Source organism: Phocoena phocoena, chromosome 17 (genome assembly GCF_963924675.1).
Source record: "Phocoena phocoena chromosome 17, mPhoPho1.1, whole genome shotgun sequence".
Lineage (NCBI taxonomy): Eukaryota > Metazoa > Chordata > Mammalia > Artiodactyla > Phocoenidae > Phocoena > Phocoena phocoena.
The window spans coordinates 50,211,310-50,230,372 of NC_089235.1; the positions used below are offsets into that span (position 1 = coordinate 50,211,310).

General features: G+C 41.3%; 1 pseudogene; it reads left to right on the forward strand.

Annotated features, from left to right (window-relative positions):
* LOC136136910 (elongation factor 1-gamma-like) overlaps positions 1-16,404 on the forward strand; it is a 73,525-nt pseudogene extending 57,121 nt beyond the window's left edge.
* Positions 16,405-19,063: the final 2,659 nt, after the last annotated feature.

Sequence of the window (19,063 nt, forward strand, 5' to 3'; positions counted from 1 at the left end):
GAATTCGTTGCTCATGTTTCTGGGTTTCCATCATCCTGTCTCTGACACCCTTCTTTTTTTAAAATATTTTATCTTTTTGTCTTTGTTTTTAAATTTTTTATACAGTGTTTAAAGGTTACTTTCCATTTGCAGTTACTCCAAAATATTTGCTGTATTCCCTGTGTTGTACAATACATCCTTGTAGCCTATCTTACACCCAATAGTTTGTATCTCCCTGCTCTTTCCACTGGTAACCGCTACTTTGTTCTCTATATCTGTGAGTCTGTATCTCTATATCTGCTGCTTTTTTGTTATATTCACTAGTTTGTAGTGTTTTTTTAGTTTCCACATATAAGTGATATCATACAGTATTTTTCTGTGAGTTATTTCACTTAGCATAATGCCCTCCAACACCCTTCTTATTGTTACCGAGTCCAAGCTCGCTCTGCTCACAGCACCACAAGCCAATAAATCGGAGACGGAGTGCTGAGGCAAGGAATACAACTTTATTCGGAAAGCCAGCAGACCCGAGAAGACGGCAGACTAAAGTCTCAAAATAACCATCTTATCGGGGTTTGGATGCCAGTTTCTTTTATAGCACAGAGAGGGGGAGGAGATGAGGAAGTAAAGTAAAGAGACCCTAAGTTTTACAAATATCCCTTGGAATGGCCAGCCTCAGGGAGGGGATGTGCTAATTTCTTCTTCCTTGCAGTCATCCACAGGGGGACAGGGTCTGGATGTTTCCCTGAACAAAGGCACTTTGGTTTAACATTCAGGCAGAGGGGCAGGGCTCCCCAAGGCAGGTCATTATGTATAGACAATATGCTTTTAGTGAACAAAAGCAACAGGAAGCAAAGGTTAAAGTCAAAGAAACAGATCCAACACATAGTCAGATTTGATTCTTCCCTGTAACCTTATTGCTTTTCTTCAGTGGGTTCATGGCTATTTTTTTCCTTTTCTTAGTATGTGGCAACTGCAGCTGTATCTTCCTTTTGAAGAAAGTCAGGAAAGGAGGTTCTGGGAACTTGCTAATCACTCTATCACTAGAGTGAATATTTACTGACCCTCAGCATTTCTCTACTAAAATCAAGCCAAAGAAGGACCAAAGCCAACTTTTATTATTTTTGTTTCCTGAGTGCATTACATTAATTTTAAATATTACTAAATTTGGAAATAAAAGACAGATGCAGACAAAATCATCCCTTGAGGACTTAAGATTTAAATAGTAATTTATATGATAAATTTTGGACCATTAAAATTTGATGCCTAATACTTTGGGGTCAGATAATTCTCTGAGAAACTAATGAAAAGCAATGAACCCTTAACCCAAAGTCACTAGGAAAACTCACATAAAATTCTATTGTATACATAAATTCGGTAGGTTTACATACCCACTAAAACCAATTGATTGAACAGTTAAAAGTACTTGGTTAAAACAAAATGTCTTCTGTGACTGAAATAACAGGCACAGATTCTTCAGTGTGATTATACTAGTTAAGTGAAAAGAGCTGAATATCTTAGCAAAACAGTTTATACTAAAGAAAATTTAGAGTTTCAGTTCCTCAAATTTGTTTTCCACAATTTAGTCTTCCCAGATAATTATTCAGTAGTTTTTTTTGTTTGTTTGTTTTTTCTTTTTCTTTACAATGTATACTGTTTGGCTGTTCACAATCTAAGAAAAAAAATACCAATTCTTTTAATTAAATCTGTCGTCCTCCAGGGTCCTTGCCATACACACACATTCTCCCAAAGCAAAACACAAAGTGCTCACAGTGCGAGTTCGTGTGATTCCCTTCGCCCAAATCCATGTCTTCTTTTTCCTTCCTGATTAACAGCAAAATTCATAGGTTGTACGAATAAACTAATTAATTAACAAAGAAAAAATAACTTTAAAATGTTTTCAGTTGCCATATACCGAAAATAAAAACTCATCAGACTGAAGTGATGACATAAGGTTTTTGTATCTACCACTCTGGTGGATTGGCTGTTACTTTGGCGGATAAGCCAGAGCTAGTTTTACTCCTGTTTTGTGAATCTCTTGATGTGAAAAATAGTATTAGCCTATAAAAATTGAATCTTATTTAGATGCACATAACTCGCACATTTAGATACACATTTAATAACTTGCTTTCCTGTAAAAGAATAGTTGAAATCAGGACTGTTTCAGAGAATCCCATATTTGTTCCCTATTACTAGGAATCCACTGTCTCTCATCCAGGCTGCACTCCCAGAAATTCTGTTGTTAGTTTGAGCTGTAGTCTGGGCATCAAGATTTTTTAAAGCTCTCCAGTTGAATCTAATATGAAGCAAAGTTTGAGAACTACTGATAAAAATAATGTTACTTTAAATGAGAATATACTGAGTTTATCTTATAGCTGATCTATCTAGAGCTGGCATTTTTCCTCATTGCTATATGGGAATTTAAACCAGTGTTTCCCATCCTTCTGTTATCAAGGCATACATAGATATTTGTGTGGCTCACTGGGGGTAAACAGAGAAAGTTATTTGTAGCAGAAGTAACCAGCCTGGAAACCTCAGCTGCCCCAGTTGGAGCTGGACTCCTCCAGGGTTGCAGAGGGTCGGAGGTCAGCATTGAGACATTCCAGTAACCCGTTCTGTGCTATTCAAAGATTGAGACCCTCGGTCTTAATTACACTAAAATGTAGAGTCGATGAACAACAAGAAAAAAAAACAATAAATTAAAGCTATTTACTTTGATTTTTCCAATTTTCTTAGAGGCTAGCTCAGTTTGGGGCTCATTTAGGAGAAGGTTTTCTAGACTGGAATGGGCCTCTGAGTACTTAGGCAATCTCTGGGGATTTCTGGTGGGACACCTGACACAAATTCATCATCCCTTTTGAATTTATGGAAGAAGTAACCCACTTTTTGCTCAAATCCAGTCATTCCAGTGAAAGTCTCACCAATATTATTCTAAGCCTTATTTTTCAAGGCTAGACAAGGTTAGGAATTGTCATTTCCTTTATCTTACCTCAGTCATTACTGGGAGAAAAGTATGGAGAATTAATAATCACCAGCTCCTGAACCTAATAATAATGGATTTAAAAGCTATAAAATCATAGCATATGAGCAAAGAATAAAAGTTGATTTTTATTAAAACTCCATCTTTTTAATAGGAACAAGGAACACATAGCATGTGGGATGGGAATATAAAATAAGAAGAAGCTGATTATAATTATGCTTAATTAAAATTTGTACATGTGGGACTATGACAAAGCAAAGCATGTTTGGCTTCAGTTATTTTTGCTTAAAACAGGTAGGATGAAATGGAACTTTCAGAGTCTGAAATTAAATCATTATAGAGGGGTTTTATTGAAGTAAATTTCATATTTTAAAACTTGCAGGTGGAAACCATTTTAAATATGAAATAACAATGTTCACAGGTTTTACTTGGGAAGTGATTTCAAAATCAAATTTCAGAGTTTAGGAGGAATAACTTGTAAGGACCTTTTTTCCCAAAACATTTATGAAGCATCATCTATGGGCAGCACACATTTTCTACCGAGAGTGAAAGCTTAATTCAAGGCAAAGATGTGTTAATAGAAGGAGGAAGAGGGGGATGGAAATGTTGACTGAGAAAAATGCGCAAGCTAAAAGTTGAGAATTATGTTTTATTTGGTGGACCTTCTGAGGACTTCAAGCCTGGGAGACAGGCTCTCAGATAGCTTTGAGGGACTGCTCCAAAGGGGCAATGTGGGGAGCCAAGATATACAGGAGTTTGTGCAACAAAGACCAGGTAGTCGGAACATCAAAAGATTACTGTTAATTAAAGAAAACCAGACATCTCAAGTTAAGGAATTCAGCTCTTTTCCATGTATGGGAAGATGCAAGAGTCTGTGTGCTCGGCCCCGGGCGTCCCCGGGAGTCCCGACCAGCAGGACAAATCCTTGTGAGTCCGAGGAGGAACCTGTAGGGGTTGAAAAGAGAAGAAGGGGCAGGAGACGCGAAAGAATGGAGGCAAGACAAAATCCTGATCAAGCCTCAAACCTTTATTGCTGCAGTAGCTGTATTTATACAGTACAGAGAAAGGGGGGCGGGATCCAGAATAAGGGAAGTACTTGGCAAATTATCATTGGTGCTGCGTGCGCGGGCTTTCGTTTTAGGCGCGGGCTTTTGTTTTTAGGCGCGGGCTTTTATCTCATTAAGCAGGAAGAGAAGCAGGATGTCGGCCATCTTCTAATGGCGAAAACTTCTTGGCTCCCAACAAGTCTGGGCTCGCTGAAATCATTCCTTTGATGTGCACCTCAGCTTTCTGGGGCCAGTATCCTGTGCTTTCTCGTCCTGCGTCTCTTCAGAGGTGGCTGTAGGGGTTGACTGCTAGATGGCAGGCAACCTGTTTCATCCCGAGTTGGGGAGGCTGTAATGTGGTGGCTTGATGGCTGCAACGTCCTTTGTTTACTGATATGGCAGGCAACATTTCTCCCTCACAGTAAGAAGGAAGAGAAAGAGGAACAGGAAAAGAAAGCATGTTGAAAATTATTTACTTGCCTCACTTCAAAGAATATCATAGACATTAATACCTTCACACTCTGGACAAAGTTCTAACTCTGTGAGACTTCATTTACAAAGTGTCTATAAGAGTTTCAACTGAGAAAATTATGAAAAATGGTGTGATGCGTGTTAGACACCTTAAACAATGGGCACATAGTAGGTCTGTGATTGAATACCCTCAACACCTCTATCTTGGTGTGTTTAAAGCAGAATTCAGTTTTTTTCCTTACTCTAAAGCAACCGCCTCTTTTGAATCTCCTGTTTCTATTCCACCTGCCCAATATTTCTCAGAGGTGTGAGTCTCTTTCACTTCTCACCACCAGCTTATTAGTTAGGACTTTGGCTCTTCACACTGTAGTTGTTGTAATGTATCCTTAACTGATATTTTTTCTTTCATGTAACCGTATTGGGAAATAGAATGGTTGCAGTTGTAATCAGTTAAGAAGAGGTCACGCTGGGGTAGTGTGGTTCCTTGATCCAACAGGAATGGTGTCTTTATAAGAAGAGGGAAATTTGGACACAGAGACAGAGACACACAGAATGGGGAATGCCGTACGAAGACACAGAAACAGAGACAAGATGGGATATAAAGATGAGGCAGAGATTGGAGTTATGCTGCCACAGACCAAGGAACCTGGGCTGACCAGAAGCTAGAAGAGACGAGGAAGGTTCCCCCCTAGAGGCTTCAAAGGGAGCATGGCCCTGTCAACACTGTAATTTCTGAATCCTAGCTCCAGAATACATTTCTATCTTTTTTTAAGCCACCCAGTTTGTGGTATTTTGTTACAGTAGCCCTAGAAAACTATTGGGTTGGCCAAAAAGTGCATTTGGGTGTTTCTGTAATATCGCACGAAGAACCCAAGTGAACTTTTTGGCCAGCCCAACATCACACCCTCTAACAGTTTTTGTAGAGTGCGGCCAAATACGTATTTGAAGGGTCTGTAATGAGTGTACCTAAGCAGTATAGGCAACGGACCATGAAGTCTCTCGCACATCCCCTTGGCCCACCTTCCATGGCACCCCCCCCCGCCACAGCTATTGCCGTTGAAATCAGCTGCATGCTGGTGTACCCGACACCTTGTGCTGCATATCCCTTACTTTCCATCCCGGGCTATTTGGTTGCTCACCATGGGGAACTGAAGGTGCCCAATGTTCTATACGGTGTACCTGGAGGTGCAAGGGGGTCAACACTCCTCTGGGCAACCTTTGACCATTGGGAGATGGGAGCCAGTGGCTAACATTCCCCACTTCCATATCCAGGGTAGACGATTCTGATGTGCTTCAACACATTCCTCCGAGGGCCCACAGTGATAACTAGATTAATAATGCATCCTTGAAGTGCCTTTCTCTCCTTCCTGTTTCTCTCCTTTCTGTTATCCTATTCTAGTTTCCTAGGATCTTTTCTCAAAGTAAATTACCAATAAGCAAGCAGTCTTTGTTGTCAGAAAGAACCCAAGGAAAGAGAGCTGTGAAGTTTTCCCAAAAAATTTGTGCCTGATATTTTTTATTACTGTAATACAAGGACCCAACATAATACCTTGCACATAGTAGGCATTCAGTAAGTATATATTTATTGAATGAACAAATGTACAATGCTGATCCATTTATCATTACACATTATGCATATATCAATACATTATAGTTGACTGTATATATAACTAAAATATCTTGATAGTGATTCAGGCTGCATTTCTTTGCCTTGCCTACATGCATATTTTGAGAAACATTGTTTAAAAAATTAAGATAAGCTATGTATCTGGAAAATTGATGATTTATAATTCTAATAACATTATTAAAAATAACATCAGGTTAGGGTTCGTTCAATGTCTGATACCAAATCTACTGACCCATATGCACCTGGACCAGCCCTTCTGCCATGTAGAGGTGTCTTCCTCCCTATCTGTGGAAAATCATTCTTGCCACCATAAGAGTGTACTTATCTCCTACCATGCTAATCTTTTCTTCTACTCTCCCATCTTTTCCACTCCACTTCCTGGATTGCAGTGGCCTTATTCTCCTTTCATGTCTGCAAATGTGTCAAGCTCTTTCCTCCTCTCAGCCTTTATAACTATTCTTCCTTTGCCAGAAATATTCTTCCCCTTGCTCCTTTCTCATTCAGAGCTTAGCTTACGTGTCAACAATTGAGAGAAGCCTTCTGTGGCCACCATTTCAAACTATCCACCTTAAACCGCCACATTCAGTTCATCTCTTTGATTTTAATTCCTAAATCAACTTTTTCTATTTCCCTTTTTCTTGACTACCCTTACCCTAGCCAAAGTGGGATGAGTTACTATGACTTCTTTCCTTAACTGCTATGAAAATTCTCTTAAAAATTATCCCCTTGGGAAGGTTATCTAAAAAATATTTACAGTTTCTACTAGACAGACATCAACTGATAAGAGCAGATGCTGGCTGTAGTGCTGGAATAGCATTCTGGAAGCCCACTGCTATACCAGGTACTAATTCTTTGGTTGCTTGATTCTGGCATAGAGTCAGGACTACCCAAATGGCCGGAAGACACTTGGACACAGGGTAGCAACTACTTCTAACAAGAATGAAATTATGTCAGTGTTTTAACAATACGTATGGTTGCACTTTTGCAAACTGATGCATACTGGTTAGTAAGCTATTTGCCCAATCCTTCACATCTAAACAAAAGGGACCTTTAATAAACACACACATGCACGTGCACACACACATACGCCCACACTCCAAATTCTACAGTGACTGCCCAGTTCTTAAACATGACCCATAGTTCCTAGATATCTGACCCTTGATTGCCTCTTCAATATCATATTGCATCATGATCCCACTGAGTGTCCCCAATAGAGGCAAACAGGAGACTGAACATAGCATGCATTCATATCCCAGAATGTGTACAGGACCCCAACAGAAAATAATTTGCAATGATGACCAGCTCAAAGGATAAAATTGCAAAGCAAATGAAAACTTAAGTGCCATGTGATATAGTCACAAATGAGTGGCTATAGATAATAAGTTAACCTGAAACTATATTTTTATAAATAGTAGAAAGGCAATTTGGGAAATATACTAGAAGTCCATAAAATATAAATACCTCTGACTCTGCAATTTCAATCCTAGAAATTCACCTTAGAGAAAGAGAAATACACAATTTTTTACACAAGGATGTTAATTGCAATATTATTTATAATAAAGTCACAAAGCTTCTAGCAATAGATGATTAGTAAAATAAAATATGATTCAACTAGCAGTAGACAGCCATTAAAAATGTTTGAGAAGTGTATTTAAAAGCATATATTATCAAGTGAAAAAGTCAAGTTATACAGTAGAAATGTGCAGTGTGATTCCAATTTAGATAGAGTCAGACTAAGTGGTTAAGTTAGGTGATGAGATCACAAATAATTTTCTTCTTGTCTGTGTTCTTCTGTATTTTCTAAATGTGCTTCAGAATACTGGAATTACCTTTATGACAGGTGGGAAAGCCAATACATTTTATTAACAAAATAGTAGTACATTATTTTTGAAAGGAGTGTACCGACATGCTTTGCTGATCTTGTGATCTCTTGTGAAAAGCAGACCTGTAAATGTCTGTAACGCATAGATGGTAAAAGATTTTGCTGAACAGAGTCAATACCATTTTCTGGGCTTCTGTTTTTTTCTGTGACTTTTAAGATGATGCAACAGACTTTTTCCTAAGACCCAAGAGCAATTTTTCTTGGAGATGGATTTATGCAAATAACTTTTACTTACTGAAAGATTGAAATAGAATCAAAACTTATAAAACCAGGCAAGATGAAGGGGGAAAAAGGATCAAAGAGTCCTGCTCTAATTTCTCAAAAGAGCACTGCGTTCCCTCCTAGCCTATCTCCATTTAAAAGACCTATGTGCTTAGCTTCTCAAAGACTTTTTGAATTTGGTATAAATTAAAGAGGTGTGAGATGACATCTGAGAATAATGTCGAGCTAAGAAAGCTTCTTTTATTCACAGGGCCAAAATTTTTAAGCCCATTTTGTAAAATAAAGCTGAAGCATTATGGGTCAAGGAAAATTGAATCCAAACTCCTTGCTCATTTATTTTATTTTGAATGTCAATCGATTAGAAGTTCATTCTAGCTGATAAAACATCATTAGTGAATGTGTGAGGAAAGCTTGTCAAAAGTTGTCAGTGGGGCTTCCCCGGTGGCGCAGTGGTTGAGAGTCCACCTGCCGATGCGGGGGACACGGGTTCGTGCCCCGGTCTGAGAAGATCCCACATGCCGCAGAGTGGAAAGGCCCGTGAGCCATGGCCGCTGAGCCTGCGCGTCCGGAGCCTGTGCTCCACAACGGGAGAGGCCACAAAGTTGTCACTGTACCATTTGGTTATTCAAATCGAATCAACTTTCACTTAAAATTATTTCTTATTATTTAAGTGTGTTCTTATGATTAAGAAAAATTGCACCTTCAATTTGTAAGTCTCTTAAAATTTCTCAGTCTTTTATTCCAACATGACAAAACTTCCTTTTTTTCAGGTGAAAGGAATTACTGATAACCTTCAATATATTTTGTTTCCTATTTTTTTCCATCTTCATTGCCATCTTTTATGCATTGCTTCCATCATCTCATTTGTCTTGTTACAAAGAACATTTTGTCCTCCAATATGTCCTGCTAGATGATTCTTCTAGAACCTCAGTTTTATCTTATTATCTCTCGCTCTTACATCAACAATGGCAACTTGTTGACTAAGAACTCACATTGACACACTCAGTATAGCATTAATGTCCCTCCGTGAGGCTACGTTATCAACCCAAATCCACATAAACTGCTTCCCAATAGATATTCTCTAAGCCTGGCCGATTCGCTGCATGGCATGTTAATATTCTTTCGGGGGCTCTTCTTTCTTCCTGTGCTTGGTCAAGTTAATATCTTATCTCAATTCTTTTAAATCCTTTGACAATCACTTCTAGTTTTCTCACTATTTCAGCACCTGATTTAATTATCTTGAATAATTATCTGATTATCTAGTACCTATAAAGTATAGGTGTTGCTCCAATAAAATTACAAGCTTTTTGTTGATTGAGATTGTATCTTAAAACTTGTTTGTCTCACTTAAATATTAGAATAAAGTAGAACATCTATGAATTGGACTTAACAAACTTTGGAGAACTGAATTATATTACCTTTCATTATATTATTCAGAATGTGATTACTAGTTTTAGAACTGCTTCTAAAGGCATGAATGTAGCCAGTTACCCATAAATGTGTGTGAATGGAGTGGTTTGGAGATGGGAAGGGACGTTTAAGCTCATCCGTTTCTTCAGCAAACTGTCATTGCACACCTCTTGTTTATTAGGCAGTGGGTAGACATTGATAAATAAAATTCGGGGCCAAAAAGTTTATGGAACTTACAATCAAATTGGAGATAAAAGATACTATGTAAGTTATTAGACACATAGACATGGTACTTATAAACTGTTTTGAATGCTCTGACATTAGCAAGGTGCAGTGATGGAGAAAAGTGGATGGAGGGAAGGAAGAGCATGATTTAGACGGGCTAAAGGAATGACCTTGCTAGAGGGTTGCCGTTTACACTGGGATCCAGAAGAGGGGAGCCAGTCATATGGAGAGGGGGCTGGGACTTTTCAGGTTCTGGCAACAGTATGTGAAAAGGCTTCAAAGTAGGGACAAAAGAAAGAAATAATAGACTTTGAAGCATTAAAGAGAAGCCAGCAAGTTGAGGGCAGACTAGCGCGAGACAGGATGGAGATGTCAGGATTCCAGATCATGCAGGGCATCCTTGGCCGTGTAAAAAAGACTGTGCATCTAATTTAAACTAAAATGTGAGTTGGTTTGTTCCTTAAGGTCAGCTTTACAGCTGTGTGGAAACAGATTAAAGAATACCCAATAGGACAAAATGTTTATTTTTTATTTATTTATATGTCATTCATTGAACTATATCACCTCGATAATGGAAAATCCTGATATCACCTAAAGTTAGATATTTTTAAATTTTACAACTGGTTATTAGACAATTGTCAGGTTTTCTTTTTAATGGTAGTTGTTTCATCACTCCTGGAGATACCTAACATTTTATTTTTTAGTAGTGATTTAAAAAAAATGCCTCTACTTCAGCTTCACTAAACTTCATTTTCATCAACACGTTGAGGAAATGGTTTTCTGTCTCAGTCGTCTGTGACCAGGGAGGGCATTCTGAGATGTCTTTGTAGGATGCCTCGCTCTGTATCTGGGTATAGGCCAAGCAGACCACAGAGAATGCAAAGCAGGAGGTGAGGTGAATTCGGGGGCCGCTGGATGCTCACTTGAAGACAAGGACCTTTCTGGTGGGTGAACGTGTGATACTGGCTGACATCACAGTTGTCTGCACCCTGTTGTGGCTTTATAAACAGGTTCTGGAAGCTTCTTTCTGCCAGGCCTTCCCTAATCCAAACCGCTGGTTCCTCACCTGCATTAACCAGCCCCAGTTCCGGGCTGTCTTGGGGGAGGTGAAACTCTGTGAGAAAATGGCCCAATTTGATGCTAAAAAGTTTGTGGAGAGCCAGCCTAAAAAAGGACACCCACAGAAAGAGAAAGCTTCTGCGAGAAGAGAAGTAGAAGCCCCAGGCCGAGCGGAAAGAGAAGAAGACGGCTGCCCCTGCTACTGAGGAGGAGCTGGATGGACGTGTGCAGACAGCGGCTGCTGAGCCGAAGGCCAAGGATCCCTTTGCTCCCCTGCCCAAGAGCACCTTTGTGTTGGATGAATTTAACCGCGAGCACTCCAACGAGGACACACTCTCCGTGGCGCTGCCGTACTTTGGGGAGCACTTTGATAAAGATGGCTGGTCCCTGTGGTACGCCGAGGACCGCTTCCCTGAAGAGCTCACCCAGACCTTCGTGAGCTGCAACCTCATCCCTGGAATGTTCCAGCGATTGGACAAACTGAGGAAGAATGCCTTTGCCGGTGTCATTCTCTTTGGAAGCAACAATAGCGGCTCCATTTCTGGAGTCTGGGTCTTCCGAGGCCAGGAGCTTGCCTTTCCGCTGAGTCCAGATTGGCAGGGGTACTATGAGTCATACACATGCTGGAGTGTGCTCGGCCCCGGGCGTCCCCGGGAGTCCCGACCAGCAGGACAAATCCTTGTGAGTCCGAGGAGGAACCTGTAGGGGTTGAAAAGAGAAGAAGGGGCAGGAGACGCGAAAGAATGGAGGCAAGACAAAATCCTGATCAAGCCTCAAACTTTTATTGCTGCAGTAGTTGTATTTATACAGTACAGAGAAAGGGGGGCGGGATCCAGAATAAGGGAAGTATTTGGCAAATTGTCATTGGTGCTGTGTGCGCGGGCTTTCGTTTTAGGCGCGGGCTTTTGTTTTTAGGCGCGGGCTTTTATCTCATTAAGCAGGAAGAGAAGCAGGATGTCGGCCATCTTCTAATGGCGAAAACTTCTTGGCTCCCAACATCTCCTCCCTTTTTATTTCTTTTAAGGAGGTGGGCATTAACCGAGTGAGGGAGTAGTGACCTGAATCCTCCCGTGGACAATGTATGTGTGTCCACCATTGCTGGCTCTTGGTATCTTTTGGGGAGGAGAGGCAGAGCCGAGAATAATCTTAGATACTGAAGCCAAAAACAATGTTTAGATACCAACCTCTTTCATAATTCAGGTATACTCACAGGGAATAACAGAGATTACCTTATGTATAAAGGTTTTCCCTTGTGCATGCTTTGCTGTCACACTCAACTCGGTACCCATACCCTCCCATCAAAGAGGGGGGTAGGCATGTCTCTGTCTCATGCCGCTCCAGTGGAGGGGCAGCCAGAATCATCTTTTGGTTCTGCTTCAGGTTAAATTCTGAGGCAAGTGTGGAGGGGGTTCAGCCTGGCTGACAACCAGCAAAGATGACAGGATCAGGGTCACAACGGATAGTCCTTGTTGTCTTTGTCGTCTTTTCAATGTCAAGAGGATCTCCATCTTTTTCTGAAAAGGAAAAGAAATACAATCTCAGGGAACAGGGCCCTGGATAATTTTCATTATTTCATAGAATTTATAGGTTTAATAAGACGCTCGGGCAGCCAACGTGCTCCACCTTCCTTGGTATTGTATACACATGCAGACCCCCTCCCCCAGATGAGGAGTGGATCGGGCCCATGCCACTTAAAGGTCAAAGGGTCTTTCCACATAACTTGTGCATATTGATTTTTAGTTTCTTGATGCCAAAGACGATCGGCGGCAGATCTACCATTAATATCTAATTGTAAAAAATTAATAACAAATAGGGCATGATTAAGAATATTTTTGGGGGAATTTTTTGTAGCAGTTAAATCATTATTTTTAAGTTTGGAAATGGTATTTTTAAGAGTTTGATGGGCTCTTTCTACTATGCCTTGACCCTGGGGGTTATAGGGAATTCCCGTAAGATGTTTTATTTGAAACCGGGTGCAAAAATCTTGGAAAGCCTGGGAAGTATACCCAGGCCCATTATCTGTTTTAATTATTTGAGGCTTGCCTAAAACTGTAAAACATTGGAGCACATGTGAAATAATGTTTCTTGTGGCTTCTCCTCCCTGGAGGGAGGCATATATAAAGCCGCTAAAAGTGTCAATGGACACATGAATAAATTTTAATTTTCCAAATTCAGCAAGATGGGTGACATCCATTTGCCAAATTTCATTAGGTAATAAACCTCTTGGGTTTACTCCAAGATGTGGAAGAGGTAAAAGTGTAACGCACCCTGGACAATTTTTTACAATTTGTCTTGCCTGCTCTCGAGTGAGCTTGAACAACAAGCGAAGAGTATGTGCATTAACATGATGTAGCTGATGAAATTGAGTAGCCTGAGAAATAGGATCAGAGGTTATGGTGCACATTAGGCGGGCATTTTTATCAGCTAAATCATTGCCCTGAGAAAGGGGTCCAGGGAGATCTGTATGAGCCCTAAGATGATCAATAAAAAAAGGCACTTGTCTCCGGAGTATAAGACTCTGAAGCTGTTGAAAAAGGGGAACAGCATTGGAAGAGGGTTTAATATATGGAACAGTTTCTAAAAGGGGGACGGACAAGGCTATATATGAGCTATCCGTATATAAATTAAAGGGGGTTTCTTGTAACATTTCAAAAACCTGAAGAATGGCAAAAAGCTCAACAAGCTGTGCTGACAAAAAGGGAGATTGTACCCTATAGGACTGATTGTTTATAACATATACAGCAACACCGGATGATGATCCATCAGTAAATACTAAGGCAGCATCTACCAAAGGAACAGCAGAAGTAATTTTGGGAAATATAAAGAGATGTTTTCTAGCAAACTGAAGGAGCTTATCAGGAGGATAATGATTATCAATATTACCCTGAAAGGAGGATAAGGAAACAAGCCATTTATCATCAGTTTGCAGTAACCAATTAAGTTCTTCTTTGGTATAGGGGAGAATCAAATGATCAGGATCTCTGCCAAAAAATTGACGGCTTTTTTCCCTGCCTAAAGTAAGAACCTTTGCTACTAAGGAAGGGTAGGTCTTAAGCACTTTGTTAGGAGAAACGGACAAATGTATCCTATAGCAAGTTTTTTGTTGTTTGTCTAGGGCGGATGTGTCTTTAATAAAATCTTTTAGGGCGGCTCCTATTGCAAGACCAACAGAATGGGAGGGACCAATTCCGGAACACAATTTAATATAATCAGCAAGGCTACCACCACGATGAGCCCGAAGGGCAGCCTGGCAGGCTGGATTAGCATTTTCATAAGCTAAATGTTTAACAAAGGCGTTATCAGTTTCACTATCGCCCACCAGACGTTCGGCGGCGTCCGTGAGGCGGCTAATAAACTCACAATAAGGCTCTTCTGGTCCCTGGCGAATTTTCGCCAAAGAAGTTGTGGCCGAACCCTTAGGCGGAAGGCGGCGCCAGGCCTTAAGGCCAGCATTTTGTATTTGAGCCAACAGACCAGGGGGAAAAGCAGCCTGAGCCTCATTGGAATCATAGGGGCTACGGCCAAGTAATTTATCTCGGGTCCATGTCCGGGAAGTTTTGCTTTCAGCGTTTCGTTGAGCAGTTTCTCTACAATTTTCCACGAATTCAGTGCGCCACAGAACATAATCTCCCCCAGAAAGGGTGGCGCGAGCCAGGGTAAGCCAATCATTTGGGGTCAGCCAGCGATCGCTTAATCCCTCCAAGATTGCCAATGTATAAGGGGCTGTGGGCCCATAATTGCTAACAGCAGATTTTAGATCTTTTATATGTTTTAAATTGAGGCGGCGATATTTATGTTCAAAATGACCACCCCTAGAAGGATCATGAATATCTGGTCTCTCATCAGGCTCAGGAGATTCTTCTCCCTCTTCTTCTTCTCCTTCCTCACTATCCTCAGCTTGAATCCCACCCTGGGTGGGTAGACTCTGACTGCGAGTAACAGGGAAAGCTAATTTAATGGGTCCTGATTTTTGTCGAAGTGGGGGTTTGTTGGGACTTCCCGAGAAATTTAAAGAAGTAAGCTCCACTTCAAGGGCTCTAAGCTCCTTTAGGAGATCTAAACGTTCCCGTTTTTGTTGTAAAACGTCTCTCAAAGAGGAAATTTCCTGGGTTAAGGCTGTCTTAGCCTGTCGAAGGGGATCAATTAGGGGGACAATGGGAGCAGGGGCACTAAAGGCAGGCATCTGGTGAGAAGTATTATAAGATGGCGGAAGCTTCAAAAGGGGAGATCCCCAGGGGTCATCCTTGTGATGATAACGAGCAGCCTGCTCATCGAGAGTTTCCTGGTCTTGGGGGGAAAGCTGGTCATCATTGGGACCACCTTTAATAGCAGTAAGGGAAGGATAAATCCCTGGGACAGTTTTATTATCTGTGGGACATTGATGATCAGTTTCTGGAATTTTTGGGAAATCTTCATTTAAACCCACATCAATGGTAACGGATGGACAAACTGAAGGGGGGCGAGAGGCTGCTTTAAGAATTGTTTCTCCGGTTTCAACAACCTTTTGGACATCGGGGTCAAAAAAAAATGACCCATAAGAATCTCTCTAATTAAATTCCAATATGAAAATGCAGTCACAGATACTTTAGAAGGCCCAAAAGTCTTATAATAATCATTTAAACAATCTCCTACACGATTCCAACATTTTTTATCTATCGTCCCTTCTTGTGGGAACCATGGACAAACATCAGACAAAAATATATTAAAAAAATCACGCAAATCTTTTTTTCTAGCCTTAATCTTTCGCATCTTGAGGGAATCCTCGATCCCCTGAAGAAAGAGTTCGTGGGAACTCAATTCCTGTCCCATTTTTAAGCTCCACTTACCTTACTCTCTACCGGTCACAACTGCCGAAGGGCGGCTAGTCCTCCGGGGACCTAATCGAGCTGCACTTTCGAGTTCACTCTCGCGGCGGCTCAGTGGGTGCCTGGCCAGGCCTTCGTAAGCGTGCTACCTCCGTTAGGATCCGTTCCTCGAGCCCCACGTTGGGCGCCAATTGTGCTCGGCCCCGGGCGTCCCCGGGAGTCCCGACCAGCAGGACAAATCCTTGTGAGTCCGAGGAGGAACCTGTAGGGGTTGAAAAGAGAAGAAGGGGCAGGAGACGCGAAAGAATGGAGGCAAGACAAAATCCTGATCAAGCCTCAAACTTTTATTGCTGCAGTAGTTGTATTTATACAGTACAGAGAAAGGGGGGCGGGATCCAGAATAAGGGAAGTATTTGGCAAATTGTCATTGGTGCTGTGTGCGCGGGCTTTCGTTTTAGGCGCGGGCTTTTGTTTTTAGGCGCGGGCTTTTATCTCATTAAGCAGGAAGAGAAGCAGGATGTCGGCCATCTTCTAATGGCGAAAACTTCTTGGCTCCCAACACTGGAGACTGGATCCCAGCAGCGAGGAGACTCAGACTGGTTCGAGAATACTCTTCCTGGGATGGGGCCTTCCAGCACGTGGGCAAAGCCTTCAATCCGGGCAAGATCTTCAAGGGAACATCTCTTGCCATTGCCTAGCTGCCCGCACCTGCCCTTCAGGGAGAATGGGGGTCATTAAAGGAAAGTGAACATCGAACACTTTCCTGCGCTGCCTCCTTTGTGGGTGATGGCTTCTTCAAAGGGGAGTAGATACGTTGAAGCAGGGTGTTGTCTATACCTGCAGGACCTCCCTGTGCAGGAAGGAAGTCTTCAAAAGAGCAGGAAGAGAGGCCTCTCCTCAGTTTTGATTTTTTTTTTTTTAATTGCCTTGCCTCTCCTGTGATGACCGTCTTCTAGCCTAGCTGGGAAAGACTGGAGGTAGTTAGGAGGTGGTGACACGGGGCTTTGTAACTACCTAATTCCAAACCTTCCCTCATGAAGGGGGAGAATACCTGCTGACAGGGTGAGAGCACAGCATATGCAGAACGGCTTAACACTACTGCCCTGCTTCCCACAGCTGCCCTGTGAGCTGGGGCGGCAGCCGTATCCAAGAGTCAGAGTTTCAACACTTCAGACAAAGAGGCACAGACTCCTTGGAACAGATACTGGCCTGTGGGCCCTAACCTGCCTGTGGATCATCTCTGGGGTATCCCTACTTTCTCACAAGGAAGTGGGGTTCAGAGATTTAAGCAACTTGCCTGTGAACACACATCTTAGGTAGTGGAGGCAAGATTTTGAACCCAGTGGGTGTCACTGGAGCCTATACCCCAAACACGCCCTAGCGCTTCCTGCAATGTAGAGCAGTCATAAATGTCCTTTAACAACCAAAAAAAAAAAAAAAAAACCCAAAACTAATTTGAATCACTTCATCCTTACATTTAATTCAGTTAGTGTCTTTCCTCATCTATTACCTTAGCCTCAATTTGTCAGCTGATAATTTTTCTAAGCATCTCAAGGAGCTCAGAGTAAGCTAATTGTGGTTCTGTGGAGCTGGACCTTTGGGAGGAAAGAAAAAGCTGGTATCTACATTTCCTAATCTGTGATATCCTTTCCAATTCACATAGAAAGTGGCCTAACTCAACCAAATTAGCAGAAAACATGTAGGAGTTTAGCTTACATGGCCCTTATGTGATTGCTGTCCTAAAATCACGACACGCATACAATTTTAAACTGATCTTGAAGTGAGATGAGTAGATGTTAAATAATACGCTATTTTCTCGCAGTGTGTTTCAGTGACAAATTCCATTTTAAACAGTTACGCGATTACAAGCTCTGACATTAAATTGCATGATGAATAATTCAGCACCGCTCTTCAGAGGCCCTGGGAGAAGACGCATTCTCTGCAGCACGCACACTTGGAATAATCGATTGGGAGTCAATTGGCAAAGTACTTCAGATTTAATTTGCAGTCCTGAAGGATCCTCCTTCAGCAGTTAGGGAGTCTGCTGCAGCCCCTGCTGTCCCATCTTGGTGGGGAAAACAAGCAGGATTTTATCTTGCTTTGGTACTGTTTCACACTGTGGTGTAAGATTCCTCAATTGATTGTGAAAGATACTCATACAAGAGAGTTCCTACTTATTTAAACATCTTTTAGAGTCACAGGTAGAAACAATGAAAAACATAATTTAAGAATTCTTGTTCACTGTTTTTTATTCTGGAATTCAGGGGATAGTTGATGCGGGAGCGTTGTAGAGAAAAAAGACCCATGGCCTTTTTTTTTTGAGGAAAAAAGGCTAGATTTCAGCCACTTGGGATCTGGAGCAAATGGGCTAAATTCTCTGTGTCTCAGTGGCTTTATCTGTAAAATGGGTATAGTAATATTTCTCAAAGTTGTTGTGACGAGTAAATGATATTATAAATAAAAGACTCCTCACACAGTGCTTGGCCAGAGTAGACAGTTTTCTCTAAGGATGAAGTCTAGATCATTCCTTACTCACAGACCAGAGAAAGTTTATAAGGATGGTATTCAATGCTATTTCCATTTTCAAAAAATTTTACCTGCCTTGAATATAGACAAGACGGGGGTATGAGTGAAACATCAGTCTCTCCCCACAATAATGCTGCTTCCTCAGCCCAGTGTAGTCTGTCTGGGCTCTGCCACTGATGGAGAGCTGGATACTGGCAGTGTTGGTGAAAAGCAGGAGTCGGCAAACATTTTTCTGTAAAAGACCAGATTGTGGGCATCGACTTAACTCTGACAGTTTGTGTCCCATCGACTTAACTCTGCTGTTGTAGCGAGAAAGCAGCCATAGACAACATGTAAATAGATAAGTACACTGTTTTCCAATAAAACTTTATTTATGGACACTGAAATTTGAATTTCCAATAATTTTCACAAAATGTTACTCTTCTTTTGATTTTTTCCAACCATTTAAAAATGTAAAAGTATTTTAAAAGGAGAGAGTTGTGTGGCTTCACTCTTGTCAAAAAAGTAAGAGGCAAGGACATCCACAGAAAAATAGGGGATCAAGATCTGATGGGAAAGAGGTAGATGTTTTGGGATAAAACAGGAGTTTTAGAGTCAGAACTGGGTTTGAATCCTATTTTCTCCCTTCATTGGCTCTCTGACTCTAAACACAAGGCTGCTGGACATCTGTCTCGCTCAGTGTTTTCATTTATAAAATGGTGATAAAAATACCTACCTGAGTGGGCTATTGTAAGGATTAAATAAATTATTCTATACAGTGGTCCTTGTATACAGAAGGTACTTAATAAATGCCATTGTGACTAATCTTTTTGTTCCTATGTGGTAGGCAGA